The following is a 17,422-nucleotide window of genomic DNA, read 5'->3' as shown; positions in this document are numbered from 1 at the left end:
TTTCTGAGCAGCCGCCCTGGAAAATGATGGTAAAAAACACTCACGATGACCCAGAACGTACGATCAGTCTGCTGAAATCATCATCATGGCATCTAGAACCTGGTGAACTGCCTAATGTAATTGTTCCAGCAGGACTGTCAGCAGAACGTCAGTGGTATTTGTACGAAAAAATTGGAGAGTTTGTTCCTGAAGAGGCACAGGACTTGGTCTGCCCTAAACCCACTGTCCCTAAACCATGAGAATAGTAACATTATTATTTAGATATGTAGCTGATGTGTGTAAATATTCTTAGTCATTCATTCTGGAGACCATTATTTCAAAAACGACATGTAGATATTTCTAGTACATTGAAGCGTATGCCACATTGCACAGTTCTCTTGAGGCTTAACAAAAAAATGTATACAATGTCTACCCTGAAAAGCCACTAATTTCATGAAATTTTTTTGCTATCTGCCAATATGTTCTCTGATCAATGCAAGCTTCTGCCAACTGCTGTTAAAAAACACACTCTTAGTTCCATGGTATAGTACAGTTGAAGAAGTGGGTATCATTTTACACTACGCTGCTTGCATATGCTAGCACATAACCACAGTAAAAGCAAAAACAGACTAAAACAATTCTTGCCGATTATTACTTGAAATTCCAAGTAAAATTACAACTTAATTCAAAGTTCCTTACTCACTTGGTACTTACTTACAAGAGTATCAACATTGCTAACTTTAATCCAGGCCACTACTAGTGGCTTTAGCTAGCACACTGTGTGTAAACAATGTAAACCTTTAGTAGCCTAGACACCTGGCTAAGTAAAAAACTTGTTTACACCCACAGGTATGCAATCAGACAGCTTAATTCAACTTTTAACATTTGCCAGCAAAATAATTATGAACCCCTATTGTTGCCGTGTACGTGACTTTCTATTATAACTGTAGCTCCCTATTATAAGCACTGGGAAAAAACAGAACAGTGGCTCTAGAAAATTCCTAAAGCTAAAAATTGATTGTCGTGTTAAACACCGCTGTCAAATTACACAAAAACTCTACCAGTGAGTGATATTACACAGAATCTACAGCGCCGGCCTTACAAATACTCATAAAAGACTTACTTGATCCATGAACAAATGGAGCAATTTTCCTCTCCTTAGTATTGTTGTTTTCCATCCCTTCGTGTTCATCTATTATCTGTGCGGTCAATAAAAGTTGTAAAAGAATGCTGCGTAAGGCAAAATAGAAGCACAAAATCAGTGGTGCCGTGACACATGTGCTTTCTCTTCAAACATCATGTGATTTAATTAAGCAAGGGCACGTGATATTATTACAAGAACCCATATTTTATCACTTCTAATCGTTTAAAGCGAATGGAGTTGGTCAAGAAGTGATTTGTTCCCATCTGTCGACTTTAATCACTTATGGACAGTTTACGGAAACATACTACAGCACAACTCAACCAATAATGAAAAGTTAATGTATTGGAGAGTAAATTGACCATAACTTTATAACGCTTGTATGAATCACTCTGAAATTTTCACACAGTGTGCACAACAATATTTCACCTTATTTAAGCTATAAAAAGCATTTTTGACCGGTGTGCCAAAAAGTTAGGTTTTCCAAAATCAGGTCACAAATGGCTTCAGACTTACCATTGATTTCCTGCAAAATTTCTGGCTGGGTTACTGCAGGTAAAATATCAGTAGCCAAAATGTTCCCACTTGATAATTTACTGCTTAGTTTTTGAAGTAGTTTATTTGTATATGTAATAGGACGGATGGCTGTGGTATTCGAGGTTAATAGTGCGAGCATTGTAAACAGGAAGGAGTAAAATAGTGCGAGGCAAAGCCGAGCACTATTTCCTTCCTGTTTACAATGCGAGAACTATTAATCCCGAATACCACAGCCATCTGTCCTATTGCAAATTAATCCGACAACCATAGCAACTGTTACTAGGCAACAGAAATTCAAAAATAACCACTGCAAAAGACCAATCACACTTAGCAACCGTTGCTATGGTCTCAAAATGAGTTTAGCCTTAGCAACGGTTACCTAGCAACCGTTGCTAAGCAACCATGTTGTGTAATACCTTGGGGCATCTATCACTATGGTAGCAATAGTTGTCAAGTCAGACATTTACTTTTAATAGAAACACACCACACTATTCTAGCCAATCAAATTAGTATTATAGGTTTTTGTCAAGGGACCTTGACAAACAAGTGTAATACTAATTCTATTGGCTAATCGCTTGACGTATATCAATATAATACATCAAGCTGCTATTGAGAGTATTATACAGTAACACATTCAGTTGTTGGATTAGAAGTGAAACAATCAGTAAACTTTGCAGTTACTGATAATATACCTGCTGGTAAACCAAGTCCCTTCCCTGTAGAGAGTTCAACTATGAAAAGATCACCCTGTAGAGAATTCAGCTTGAAGAAGTCACCTTGTAGAGAGTTCAGCTACAAAGAAACCATCATGTAGAGAGTTCAGCTGCAAACAGATCACCCTGCACTGTTAAAACAGTTGGTTGGAAGGTTATCCCAAAACAGGGATAAAGTGGCTGACACATATAGCATACCAAATCCAGGGATAATGGTTATCCCAACTTTCAATAGTATGACCTTTATCCCATATGGGTAGGATGAAGGTTATCCCTATGCTAGTATAAAGGTTATCCCCAATTGTTATTTAGTATTTAAATAATTATTAATGTATTTCAATTACAGAAATTAAATGCTGTTCAAATAGTCAACTCCAACTTCTGAAGTGCTCGTGAGATGTTAGGACCAGCATGATCTGCAGCATTGGCAAGCAATATAGTTACAATTCTTATTCAAGCATACACCATACCTTAATATTGTAAACAGCTAACAACACTTCATATACAGTCCACAGAACCTGCCAAAACGTTATACATAACAATCTGGTACACTCTATGCTTACAATTTGTCATCGATCTGCATTGCAGCAGGGAATTCCACCTGACAGTAGGGGCGTTAACAGCAAGACAGATGCTACTATAATTTTCAAGTAACAGGAATAGCTGCCGGGTAATCAATATCCATCACAGTGTGTTATCAAAAGGCGACACCACTAGATTGTCAAATTGTATTATTAGTATCACAATTGCTGTAATACTTACATTTTGTATACAACATGATGGAGATGGAATATCAGGAGCATACACACTATAACCTGTAATAATAACATGTGAGATGACGGCAATTCTTATTCAACTATCTACCACGTCCATACCTTGGCTAATTGTCAAGACTCAGTGCAGAAAGCATGTTGGTGTTGCAACAAGCCAGTCATTAATCAATTACCAGACACAATACCTGCATGGTGTACCTGCATGTATGTAACTGATAATAGGAATGTGTAACTAACCTGCCAGGCTGTCTCCTAGGTTACTTGGCTGCCACTGTGCACATAGCAGAACATAACCATATCAGCATGCACACTACACTCAGTGGGTAGGATTGGCATGATGTCAGCTGTTCTGTATAGGGTACATAATGGCAGCTATCCACTGTAAACACTCACACTTTGTGTAACAGCTGGCAAACTGAAGTTAGATACGTAGCTTCGTCACCTGGCTGAGTTAGGCATTAAACTCGGCATTAAAGAGATTCAAATGTCTGAAATTTCACTATTCGATGTACCAGTCATTTTGAAGCAGCCATGAGACTGCAACTTTAGCACCGTCTTGCCAGTCCGTCAGCCAGTGGTTCCACAGCACTGTAGATAAACTGTTTGCTGCACTTTCCATATCTAAATTACAAATAACTGTACACCAAGCTGAATATTGCTAGTAGAAACGTCACCTTCGTATTCTTCAGTAGGTCAGCTGTTTCAGTCAGTTGCGAACGGCCTTCCTGTTTAACGCATTGCAAAACCCTCCCGCTTAGTCAAGCTGCCTGTTCTTGTAGACACAATAACTCACAAATTTTCAAATATCTTCTTTGCCAAAACCAGTTTATTTTATGAACAAACTGAACGAACTTTCAGAGGAATTTTCAGTAATGTTCGTTACCACGGTAACTTTCGTCGTTAAGTAACGTACGTAAACGCTACGTCACGGGAGTGAGTATTAAATGGAAAAATGAGATTATTTCGTTGCATCAGTGGTTGCGTGCTGCCAGCGGGAGACTCTAAGCAAGGTAAAGTTATAAATACTCTAGAGCATTATCTCATCCTGTACTTTTGTAGATCAGAATCATCGAAAATGTTCAGTTGAGTATACGGGTAGTCAAACTACCGTTCCTCAACTTCTTCTCCTACTCCATTAGTAATCTACTGTGACTAATGCAGTAAAACTAAAAGTGAGACATAAATACTATATTAGTGTTTTGTGATCATGTACAGTCGATTTCGGATTACTTTCTGCATGCAATTGAACAATTTACAATGTGATTGTTCGAACATATGAACTAATTGTTTGCAACCTAGCTCCTTTTCTTGTATAACTAAATACTAGTACTATAGTATGTTCACGTTGAGCTGAATCCTCAGAAACATTTAATAACTCATGGATGCAATTACACACGATCTTGAAATTTGGCTCGTTTGTAGTACCATAGATTATAGAGAGAGGGGATAGAAAACTAATTTTTACGCGCGTACTCCTCACCTACAGTTCCATTTACACCTTTTTAAAACTCTCTTATAAACGCTTGTAGAGAAAAGTTGTTTTCTTCGGGGTTTACAGCAGCACAAGGCGACTTCATAACTTGAAGCAGAGTTGCCTAATCATTGTTGTCGAGGAGTAAGCCGTGCCACAAATTCGCACTTCAAAGGGCATGAATCGTTTTGAAGTTGAACATGTTTTGCCGCTTTCAATCATAACAACCAAAGGACTCTTTCGTCGAAGTTTTAATACATTTCGGGGTGTATGGCATTCATCAGTGAATGGTTACATCTGTCAAGAATTATCCAATTCCATCCCATCACTGTTAAGGTGTACCACAAGCTCGTGGGCTGGTGTAGGTGAGGAGTGCGCACGGCAATAAAACTCGACCAGGCAGCGGATAGTGGATGGAACGCCTAGATACACAAGTGAGCATTACCAGAGAGTACTATAAACCATTTCGTTCCACTAGATAGCGATAAAGAATCGCGTAGGAATGATTATTTTAATGAGTCACGTGATAGTTTTCTATCCCCTCTCTCGATAACCTATGGTAGTACTGCTTGACCCACTAAAAACATTTCAAAATCTTGTTGTTCGAATGTTTGACATAATATTTACGGCCAATCAAAATTTTCACAATACATTTCCTATGGGGAAGCCATATAAGTACAGGGTCCATTACAACCCTTTCCTGAACTTGTAATGGAGGCAAACTGTACGTGTCTGTTGTTGACACCTTTGCTGTTACCAATAATCATCTGGTTGGCTGAAATGTTAACTCTGTTGAGAAAAAATCCACTTTTAATTTTTAGCTGTTTTTCAGGATTCAGCTCAACGTGAACATACTATAGCACAATAGATACTCACCCCTTTACTGTCAAACAATGCCAGGAGTGTACATGTAAATACTGCAAGTAGACATTCACATTATCACGTTTGCAAGTCATGTGTGAATTGTTCAAAAGCAATCTGAAATCAACTGTGCTAGTACTACCTGAGTGTGTACTGGAGTCAGTTCTGACAGTGTTGTCACAGTGTTGCTGCAATTTGTAACCACAAACAAAGTATTTACAATAGTTGCTTATTTTAAGTTCATCAATTCCAGAGATATTTCCAAAGTGGCTTCCAGATTTAGCAGTGAGGTACAGAGGTCTGGGGCTGTGTTCCCAGCCACTGACAGATTTAGAAAGTGCTCAAATTTACTAGATTTTTGATTTCATGAATAGTAACTATTTCAATTTGTACTTGGTTCCTCATGATTTGTGGCTGGTCAGGTATATATTGTAGTGACCAAATACATTTCCAATTAAAATGATTTAGGTACTTTAAATTTCAACATTTTTAACACCCTTAAACTGTGTGCATGCGTGTGTGGCTTACTACTGATAGGCTGGAGTGCTGCACCAGTATAATGCTAGCATATTAGGTGGATGTTATGAACACTACTTCTACTCTGTAATAGAGCAGTCAGTGGAAACTGCAATCGAGCACTCCAATGCATTGTCCAAAGCTCCTTAAATTGATACTCTCTAATAGAACAGTCACTTTGTAGTCAATTACTCTAATTGAGCATTCACTGATTAAAACTTTCAAAGATAATTGTAAGAAATGTTTTTGAGCACATTGGGAACACTGAAGAGCATAACAGGCAAAAATTTCATGAAATTTTACCCAGCCCTCAATCCAGGTCAGTCCATAAAACGGGTCAGATCTGGATTACCTTCCCAGGTGACCCACTGAGCCCAGACAAAATGTGACGTAGATGACCTTGTTTCAACCATGTGTGTATGTGCTGTGCACGCGTGTGTGCATGTGTGTAGTATGTAGAACTGAGCCAATAATTTACGAAACATTTGTTGATTATGTGTCATACACTGTTCCTAATCAGGGACGAAACTAGCACTTTAGTGATGCTAGTATACCCAAAGTGTCCTAATTTTAGAGGTCTAAACAACTACAAATGAAACCATTAATGGTGTCAAGGTACATTTCCTGATTTCAAGTACTGTATCGTCAATTATAGCCCGGACACTTATTATGTTCAGGCAAGTGTTTACCCTAGCCACAAGACTGGTGACTATAATTGACAATACCAAAAATCATATTCCTTGGAATCAACTTGAGATATTCTCTTCTTGATATATTCCACATAGATTTCAAGTTTAAAGGAATGCTGTAAAATGCTTTTGCTTCACTGTTTTGTACTAGGAGTTCCTGTGAAACCGAGCATTTATTTCTGTTGTACGACTCTATACTGTATCTAGCAACTACTGTGTGTATGATATAATTATATGGGACTGGCCGTAGTGCACCATTAGGAAAAATATGAGTATTATTTTATCATTAAATTTCATGATTTACTTTCTTGTTTGTTTAGCGTCAAATTATGTTCAGCCATTGTAATAGCACTGAGAGAGGTATGTGGACTATTTTGTATATTTCTTGAATTAAAATGTATATTTTCTTATTCACAGGCATTCTGAGAAACTGAAATCAAGATATTGGGCCAGGGGCTGAGGGGCGCATAAGAACTGTGAAGGAAGAGAACATTTAAGTAATATCTAACTGTCACTAGATGATAATAATACTCCATAATGTGTCCGTGGTTGGACAAAAGTTGTAATAATGTATGTGCTTATCATCTGCAAGGCAGATGGATGTGTAGACTATAACTGACCGAACATGCATGTTGTATTACAGTACATTGTCAAGCAGCATCATATTATTTACATACACAAAGTGTGGAACTCTCAAGTTGTTCGTATATAGATCACCACTAGTTCCCTTTAGGAATTGTATTTACGAAAGGTATTGCTAGTATACTAAATAGCCCTTGGTCGTTGAAATACAAACTCAAATCAAGTACAAGTAACACAAACACTAGTTATGCTATAACATTGTGATCACAAGTAATGTTGTTCATTGAATTATGCAATAATATTTCAGTTGAGTTCCTTGCTTGTGAATAGTTTTCACAACTGCTTGACACGTAGCTGATGAGTTACAAACTTTGATCAGACTCTAGAGTCAGGTATGTTCAATCCAGTTGGTAGTAACAAGCTGCTCATTGGGATTCATGCCTCATTTACCCTGCAACAATTATAAACAGTTCACCCTGCAACACTACTAATAAGTACAAGTACACAAATATTGGCTTTCGCAGATAGTGAGGAAGATAATATAACATGATATGCCTTTAGTAATGTTTGACATTGTTTGTATTTTGTACAAGCAATGCTTCCTTTTTTATCATGTCACCTTGCAGGATGTACACAGTAATTTTGAAAAGAGTTTTCTCTACAGCTAAGTGACTGTTATATTAGAGTATTATAATTACCTGACTGCTTTATTAGAGTATCTCACCAAAATATTCTTCAGAACAAGCATTGCTATTACATGACAAACACTATTTACAAGGCGAAGGCTCCTGTTTCATGAAAGATCCCATGATTTCTGTATATCTGCGGTTTGAATTTATGTAAAGGGGTTTCCTGAAACTTGCCCCTGCCTTGGAAGTACAAAACTCATGTGACCTAGTAGATATTTTCTGTTGCATACAAGATTGTGTGTAAGAAATTAAAAGTATGCACTAGTCACTCTGAACTGCTTAGCTTTATTTCACTTTTAAACCAGCGATCATACATGTATATGCAAGGGAGTATCATACTGGTCTGTGTTGCACACTACATTTGAACCCTTCGTATGCCTTGAGATTTTGACTCATTGTTACTAGTAGCAATATTGTGTAGTCTCAAGTCTCGTCTTGATTGTATATTGACTTTGGTAGACCATGCAGCAAGTTAGTCTTGTGCCATCCACCCCTTCACAAAAGTAAGGGTCTGCAGCTGGTGAAATACAGATACTAAATAATCTCAAAAGGAATTCAATTAGACAGTGTATGTAATTGCTAGTTACATCAGATGATTACCCTTCAAAAGCATTGCGTTGCCAAGGTGATTTGTGTGTGAACGTGATTGGCACACACTACCAAATCTGAGTGGTAGAATCATTTAGTATCTGTATTTCACTTTTTGCAAAGGAGCAGGCGGTGCCAGACTAGTCCCTGTGGCACCTCCTTATGCAATGTGTATGTACATGCATGCAAAGTTTTAATAGTTGTCCCACTCACTTTACATTAATCTAAATATTACTCCATGTTATAGCTGCCACAAAATTTCACAGATAAATATCGCCAGGAGTAATATAATGTACAATTGTAAAGGACCGGTTGTATCATATTTCTACCGCTCTTAATCCTCTTACATCTGTGCCCAGTGATCCGAGGCGATCTAAGGGCAGCTGGGTACCCGGGCAGCTGACAAACCACTTAGGTGTCCCGTATTTGCTGGTGTTCCACCTTATCTCTCTGTACTTGAATTCATTCCAGATCATTAAGTAGATAAATCGTGACACTGGTCCGCCAAAGCACCCATCCGGCAGCATAGTAACGAATCATATAATAAGCGCCGCATAAAGATGACGCGCTGCGCTTTAGATTGAAATACGTAGTAAATGCACGGAAGAAAACGGAACTTTTTGAAACGCAATCTGAGTTGCTGCTCATCTAACATCAAAGCAACAGCCTACCTTACGATAGTACGACCGTCAATGGAATACGCTGCAGTCATCTGGGACCCATACCACCATAACAATATTCAACAGCTAGAGAAAGTACAGCGTAGGGCAGCTAGATGGGTCCTAAATGATTTCAATCGATTCAGCTCAGTCACAGCTATGTTACAGCATCTTTCTTGGCCAAGCCTTCAGCTGAGACGTAAAATATCCAGATTACAAGCACTTTTTAAAATTATACATCAAGATTATTCACTGTCAATTCCTCTTCATTTTATTTCAATGACAAGATCCACCAGACTATATCACCCACATCGTTTTATTCTACCAAATTCATCTACCCATTCATACCAACAGAGCTTTTTCTCCAGATCAATTAAGGATTGGAACAACTTACCATCTTCCATCATTGAGAGCAACAATATTGACTCTTTTTCAGCGGAACTGCAAACATTGTATGGAACTCTATAACTGTAATCTTTGTAACTACGTAGCTAAATTCATTTTATGATTGCTTTTTTTTCCTGAGCATATCAGCTGTGCTGTCTGCTCAGTAACAATAATAATAATAATAATAATAAGGACATCACGAGGGTATAAACGTTATACCTGTGACGTTTTATACCAACTTGTAGGGATAACCTTCATCCCATATAGTATAACCTTCATACCAAGTCTTTTTATACCAACAAGGTAGGGATAACCGTCATACTCCTTGGTATAACCTTCAAACTTCATTTTTAACAGTGTGTAGAGAATTCAGCTACGAACAAACGCCCTGTAGAGAGGTCAGCTACAAACAATTCACCCTATAGAGAGATCAGCTAGAAGAAGTTACCTTGAACCTTACTAAACTTCTGTAGCAAAGAAACAAATGTAAAGTGTCAATAACCACCCTCTCTGTTGGAATAAAAGGAAACAGTGGATCTCTACTGCGGTTAAATTTACCTTTGTTCTTTTTCCCTAGCTTAACCTTTTCTTTAATTTCTTCTATGGTTCTGTGCCCATTGCTGGGGTCTAGTAATGGACCACTCAGCTTTAGATCTCCTTATTTTAACTTTGGACACTTGTACCATATGCATGCAAACTCAGAACTTGCAGCATCCAAGCCACAAACTGTAGCCAAAAATTTCCAGTCACCTAGAGAAAAAACCATTTTGAAGATTTATTCATTGATTTTTACAATCTGTAAATCTGATACTTCCTGTAAAATATCTTCTAAGCCAGATGCCAGCTGCTTGTAGTCTTCTGAAACCTTCAAAATCACCACAGTATAATTTCCAAAGACTGAACAAACCTTTTTTTCTTCTTCGATAATTGTAAAAGCAACATTTACAATATTGAGTACTCTGGCTATACGTGTTCCGTCACCTGTTAGTTTAATTATGATTGTATTAGAAAGTGATACTCCTTCTTTCGAAGCTCTTTGGACAAATATTGTTAAGTGCTGAATGATTCGTGATTTTAAACTTTGTTGAACACTGGTGACTCCATTCGGACAACTCCATATGTTAAACTTGGAATTTAATGTCTTGGTTAACTTTTTTATTTGGTTAGAGCTTGGTAAGTCAGATACCATAGTTAATTCGTGGTATGCCTCATAGGAGATGGTGAATTTATCTTTAATGTAAAGTGCAGAATGCTGACTTGTAAAAGGGGTTTCATGTTGCAAACTAGTAACTTTACAAAAAGTACCTTTTTGTTATGTCTAAAGTTATACTTTTCCCAGTATCTACTTGTTCAAACTCTAATAACTGAGGCTTCAGTCCTTCTTTCTCATACTGTACTAGTGTCCTTTGAATATTTTCCTACCATCTCTTTTTGCCGGTCATGCTGCTGTTGTCTGGTACAATCAGAGAGTGGCTTTATTGGCTGTCTGCTCTGTTCTTTGACTATAGATTTCAGTTCTTTAATTTCTTCACACTTTCTAAGTTTAGCTACTTGTTGGTTAAGTTCTTGTTCAAGTTTCCGTTTCATCTGCCAAGTGTATTCAAATCACTAATTCATTGCACTTAACTTTATCTTTGATGTTATTCATAGAACCGGATAAAGGCCTCATGCTCCATATTAGGAGATTGCAGATTAACATCTCTCTTGTCTACTGTCTCAACATGTAATAAGAGAGTACTTAGCACTTAACCCAGGTGAGTCACATCGACCATCTACAACTAGCAGGTCTCTATCTTTAAATTCATCAAATATCTTTTGCTACAAAAAATGAACAGTAGTGTAACTAAATTATGGTATCCTTGGTACCTGCTCCTTCAAGTAAAAATTACCAACAGCTGGACAGATGTAGTGCATTGGTGAGCATAAAAATGAAAATTGAACTGCAAGGAATCCATAATCTAAAAAAGTCACCTAACATCTTTATTTTGTGATGGTGGTTACCAGACAATACAATGGCGGTAGATAGATGTATGTTGTCAATAAAAGTCTTGGCATTGTTCTTATTGGGGTTGACATTAGAGGATACCCATATATACTGGACATTTGCCACGTAGTATGAGACAACATCCATTAGGAGATGATATAGTTACAATCAGGGTGACGAAATTTATTATCAAACAATTCCAACAGTTTATGAACAGAACAAACGAAGCGTTTGATGTGTTCACCTAATAATATGGAATAAAGAAATTGGTACAACATAAAAGTGTATCTCAGGCATGTAATGATTGGTAACAGTTTCCTATCTGGCAATACATATCAAGGCTCAAATGTACAGAGCATTTTCTGGAAGCCAACTTGCACATAATAATACCTTTGGTGATGCAATGGAAAACTGATGTGGTAAGTGTTTTCCACCTCGTTGAACTCTGTGACAATGGCTGGGTTTTCTCGAAGGAAATTTTACTGTTAGTTGCGGCGCTCCGTTGGGTCACTTTAATCTTAAGAAATTTGGCACGATGGCTGTACTCCAAGTGTACCATCATATTTGTTGTGCTTCCTTGATAGTGGGCATAACTTACAATAAACTTTTGTCCATTTCTTTAAATTTGCCATCTTGTGCAGGGAAACCAAAGTGATTCCAGAGTGGCAGCAATTTGCAGTGTTCTCTAATCTAGTCACCACTCTCGCTGTCAATGCAGTTCCTAAGAACAGTAGTATCGTCCAATAGGGTAACACTTATACTACAACTCACACTCGAAGAAGCCAACATATTGCAGTACTGACATATTTAACCACAATGGTCTGTCACGTGCACGGTCACATGTTAAACTAAAGCAATCACGTGCACATGTATTGATAGTTCAAAACTTGTCCGATAGGCAATTTTGTTATCAAAATAATCATTTTAATCTCACAGGCCTATAAAACTGTATTTCAAGCACTACAAGAACATGTAAACAATTTTACACAACACAAATGAGTACTTTTGATATAAGCAATGAATGACAGACATCGCCTTCACCGGATCTTGGCAGCATTTTAAAGTTTACAAGAGTCCATTTAAAAAGCACGTGATCTATTGTATACCAGTGGCACACGAGGATTCTAATGGCGCTTAGTTTAAGGTCATAGCGTTAAGTATGGTGAAAATATGCCTTGATTAGTGAACCAGTGTACAGTCATGGCGGACATTTGATGAAGAAGGCTCTTTTCTAAGTGGTGTGATGAATGGTGTTTTACTCAAATACTTTGATGCTTGGTGCCATTTTATTGGGAAGTTGATGGTGTGGCTGTGGAATCTTTCTGTTGCTAGTATCCAGTTTTCTGGATTATGCGAGTTTAAGGGTTAACAATTGACTGTACACTCACTTTATCACTTGCACATACCAGTTTGCGGGTGTAAGGGTTAACAATTGACTGTACACTCACTTCATCACTTGCACATACTATATTATAACTCTGTACATACATATCATCTTATCAACAATAATAATGCCGAGTGCATGTTTCCCACCTCCCCATCTGTCTGGTCGTCAGGCCTGGGGTTAGCTGTATTGCCGGGTGGTGTGGGTGGGGGCGTGCTCACAGTCATATTCCTACGGGTGATGTTGTGGAGGTGCCCCCCCAAGCTGGACAGTCTTCTCAGCATAGTGTGTTCTAGGTTTTCGTTCTCTAAACTGTGGCAGCCATTGCATGGCATTATTTACGATAATAACCCTAACCACAAAATTTCTGCTCAACCATTTTCAAGGCCAACCACAGCTTGTTGGTTATCTAAGGAATATTTCATAGTAGCTTTGTAGAGGGTTGTTAAGACTCCACTGGGGTTTTAATATAGTGATCGCTAAGTAGAGTTACACACTCATGTTTAGGGCTAAACCCTGAAATCTTAAATATTAAATCTGCTCGTAGGCCACACTACTGGTCATTTTGTCCATGAAATATCTTGGGCCTGACTAACCTAATGTTTTTTCAATAAATTTTTTTTTTTTACGTTTAACATTTGCTATGTACTCAACTCACATTTCCATAGGTCTTCCCAAGTGGACATGACCTCACCAGCCGATGCTTCAGAGTCGCAGCAGTATACATACGCTGTAAGAAAACAAAACACATCTATGACATACTTCACTTTCATTTTAGTAACAAGAGGCAATCCAGTTTATTCAACTACTTTTCAGGTCTGCATTAAAACTATTGTTGAATTTGTTACATTTAACAATTAATTTGTAGCATCAAAATTAAAGCCAACCATACAAACAACAGGTGTGTTATATATAGTATGACATTTTGTTGTGTGTATAATTTGCCTTTTTGATTCTATCAGAAACTTCAATGTTATGTGCAAAAGCACACCACCAGGTGTTACTACAGTGAGTGAGTGGAGCAAACCAGTTTCAGCAGTGCAACCAACCATCGGCAGTATATTCTGAATGACCAGTTGAACTCGGCAGTATTGTATAATTTATAAACACAGCCTCAAGCTCACTAGGCAACACGGATACCAACAAATCCACTGAAGCCTTAGGTACATAACATTCACAATATCACAGGAAATTCATAGCAAATTTTATTCTTAGATAACTGTACCAATGAAGGATTTCACGGCAATAGTACCACACCCCATCCACTGGCAACTACCAAAGAGAAATACTTATGGGGGTTATTGGAGAGGAATAGGGGGACTAACGAAATGCATATGTTTTTGATGCAGCAGCATCTATCAATGATCCAGGGAGGTACATTAACCATGCCAGAAGAAACAATAACCTAGTTAAAATGTCACCAGTTCTTATTGAAGAGCCTCCACGTGCTGAACTAAAAATTGGGTTTGTACCCAAGAAAGACATTTCCTATAGAGAGGAATTATTCTTTGATTATCGCTTGAGAAGCCAACCAGATTTTGAATGGCATATTTTGAATGGATTGGCACTGATGCGGCAAAAAATAGCTACAACGTTTCAAAAATTATATTCAACAAGGGCAAACATAGCAGACTCTTCAACGGTTTATCAAAACAATGCAGGACCCAAAGCAACTGAATTTTAAGCCAAGAACATGGGAAGAGAAGCTGAACAGAATTAAATTAGCAATAAAATTTGCTAAACGAAGTATTGATGATGCACAGTTGTACTACAAGGCAAACAGGGTGATTGATTCCATCGAGGAATGGGTTCATGGATTCAACAAAGATGTCAGTCTACAAAAACAAGAGAGAGAGATTTTACCACATCTGCAAGACCCGAATGAATTTCTAAGGGTGATTTGGATTTATTGACATTTAGCTATCCATATGTACCTGAGTGCTGCTAACACTTAAGTATTTTCCTGTGACTTATTGTATAAATATGTTTATTAATATTTGTGTTTATAGTACACAATGGGTGGGTACTCTGTTCACTTTTATCAATGGCAATAGGAGAATCAGTTTAGTCAATAGCGACAGTCTTCAGCACAATTTATTTTCTTACACACAATCCATAGTTGCATTGAGTCTTGCATTTTAGGGTATGCGACAAGTAGGTTGCCTCGAGTCTTGTACTTTAGGATACGCGACAAGTAGGTCAGTTGGTTAGCTATAGGAGTCAGCAGAGTCAATAGTGACAGTTCTTTCAAATATTTTATTTTATTATACAGAGTCAATGGACTGCAGAGAATCTTGTACTTTAGGACACACAGCAGGTAGGTCAGTTAGTTAGCTGTGGGGTTCAATAGCGTCAATATCACAGTCTTCTGCACAATACATTTTATTACACACGCTGCAGCGAGTCTTGTCCTTTAAAACACTCAACAAGTAGGTAAGTTAGTTAGCTGTAGGATTCAGTAGAGTCAATAGTGACACTTTCAAATATTTTATTTTGTTAAAATGGTTAATGGACTGGAGCAAGTCTTGTACTTTAGGACACGCAACAAGTAGTTAGTTATCTGTAGGATTCAGTAGAGTCAATAGTGACAGTTCTTTCAAATATTTTATTTTGTTATACATGGTCAATAGACTGCAGTGAGTCTTGTACTTTAGGACACGCGACAAGTAGGTAATTTAGTTAGCTGTAGGATTCAGTAGAGTCAATAGTGACAGTTCTTTCAAATATTTTTTGTTATACACGGTCAATGGATCCGGAATGCAACGAGTATTGTACTTTAGGACGTGCGACAAGTAGGTAATTTAGTTAGCTGTAGGATTCATTAGAGTCAATAGTGACAGTTCTTTCAAATATTTTATTTTGTTATACACAGTCAATGGACTGCAGCAAGTCTTGTACTTTAGGACGCATGACAAGTAGGTCAGTTAGTAGGATTCAGTAGAGTAGGGTTAGGGCTCCAGACACGTGACCATTTTTTAAAAATCAAACCATTTGTAACCACTAAATACCTTATACGTGACCATTGCGACCATTTAGAAAGTATTTGTAACCATTTTTGATCATTCCAAGGATACTTAGCCAGTTGCAACCATTAGCTTTAATAGTGTGTCCTTGCATATACGTTACATCTTAATATCTAATGTGAGTCAACTTAGGTACAATTATTTAGCTACATTTCTGAAATTACTTATTAGTCAGATCATTAATATGAGCCAATCTACATTTGTTTGTACCTCCACAATGGAATCCCTGTGTAAATATTCAAGTCTGTAATGCTCTTTTCAGTACAAATTAGTGTCGGTTCTGTCTTTTACATAAAAGTACACCTGGCATGTCTTCTGTGGACTTTGGACTGAATGGATTTTGGCAATCCATATTTCACCATTATGTCCATTCACACTAACAATATCACCATATTCTGGATATTGAGGAGCTGGGGCACAGCAGAATGCTTATTCTTTGATGGCCAATGATGCCATACTTTCCATCTTCTTCAAGTGGGTAGAGCATTATTTTGCGCTGAATTTGTTTAAACAAAAGAATGCAACTTTCATCACTAGCACAAACAATGGGTTTGTCACTATAATTATGCACACCACAAGTTGTGTATTTCCTTCCCTTAGCAAACAAGTTATACTGCCCAGATACACTCAAAGCAAAGATATCGATGATTTTGATTGGCGTCAATTCATTTGCTGCTGTTGCATGATCTCTGGATGACTTGTTTCTAGCTGATCTCTCTACATGGTGACTTGTTTCTAGCCGAACTCTCTATAAGGTTATCTGTTTGTAATTGAACTCTTTACAGGATGGTTTCTTTGTAGCTGATCTCTCTACAGGGTGACTTGTTTCTTGAGCAGCAATATAAATGCAATTTACAGCATATTTCTGAGGTGTGAATAAACACAATGTATTTGCTGACAGCTCAGAAATGTGCAATTATGGGCATTTTGTAGGGTACAAACAACTAAGGTCACATGGCACATCGTTTTTGTGTTAGAAGACCCACAAAGAGTAGTGTTATTGATACCTTGGCCTTGGCTGTACCTTAGCTTATTACAGACAGGGTTATAATGCCTGATTTAACAACACATCTATACAATTGAGGTATAGAATGTGGACATTAGCTGGAGTATGCAAGTCAGAATTGCACTTTATTTAAGACCCCTAAGGAATGAAGGTTAAATTTTGACCTTTGAAATTTTGAAGCAGCAAAGCTTTGTTGCTTGTTATGTCAGTAATTGATGGCTGTACACTGCTGTAGATGGTCTCACCCTTTGTTGTAGCTGTAGTACAACTGCTAAAACTACAGGTATGTACACTAAAATTAGGTCAATGGCAGCTGCTGCAAGGAATCACATTGAGCTTTACAGCTAGTTTGACATGCCAGTATCCAAGGTTGCAAAGCTTTGGAGGGATACATTCGAAGGTTTTTCAAACTTTTGTGCCAGCCCTACCATCAAACTATA

At 37.7% G+C, this 17,422-nt stretch overlaps 3 long non-coding RNA genes across 4 annotated transcripts; 1 reads left to right on the top strand and 2 right to left on the bottom strand.

Moving 5' to 3' along the window:
* Positions 1 to 2,671: 2,671 nt before the first annotated feature.
* Positions 2,672 to 4,068, bottom strand: LOC136244258 (uncharacterized). Of its 2 annotated transcripts, none has more exons than XR_010695132.1 (8): positions 3,818 to 4,068; positions 3,537 to 3,764; positions 3,381 to 3,487; positions 3,246 to 3,328; positions 3,133 to 3,185; positions 2,934 to 3,083; positions 2,841 to 2,888; positions 2,672 to 2,786 (listed from the first exon to the last, which is right to left on the bottom strand). It is a non-coding gene; the product is annotated as an uncharacterized lncRNA (long non-coding RNA). The 2 variants fall into 2 exon arrangements; XR_010695131.1 differs by having other exon boundaries at positions 3,381 to 3,492; positions 3,539 to 3,764.
* Positions 4,069 to 4,202: 134 nt separating this feature from the next.
* Positions 4,203 to 7,955, top strand: LOC136244725 (uncharacterized). Its single transcript, XR_010695549.1, has 3 exons — positions 4,203 to 4,315; positions 7,001 to 7,040; positions 7,098 to 7,955. It is a non-coding gene; the product is annotated as an uncharacterized lncRNA (long non-coding RNA).
* LOC136244726 (uncharacterized) lies at positions 7,461 to 9,099 on the bottom strand. The gene is made up of 2 exons (XR_010695550.1): positions 8,887 to 9,099; positions 7,461 to 7,713 (listed from the first exon to the last, which is right to left on the bottom strand). It is a non-coding gene; the product is annotated as an uncharacterized lncRNA (long non-coding RNA).
* Positions 9,100 to 17,422: the final 8,323 nt, after the last annotated feature.

This window comes from Dysidea avara, chromosome 14, assembly GCF_963678975.1.
Source record: "Dysidea avara chromosome 14, odDysAvar1.4, whole genome shotgun sequence".
Lineage (NCBI taxonomy): Eukaryota > Metazoa > Porifera > Demospongiae > Dictyoceratida > Dysideidae > Dysidea > Dysidea avara.
This window is presented reverse-complemented; position numbering and strand designations above follow the sequence as displayed.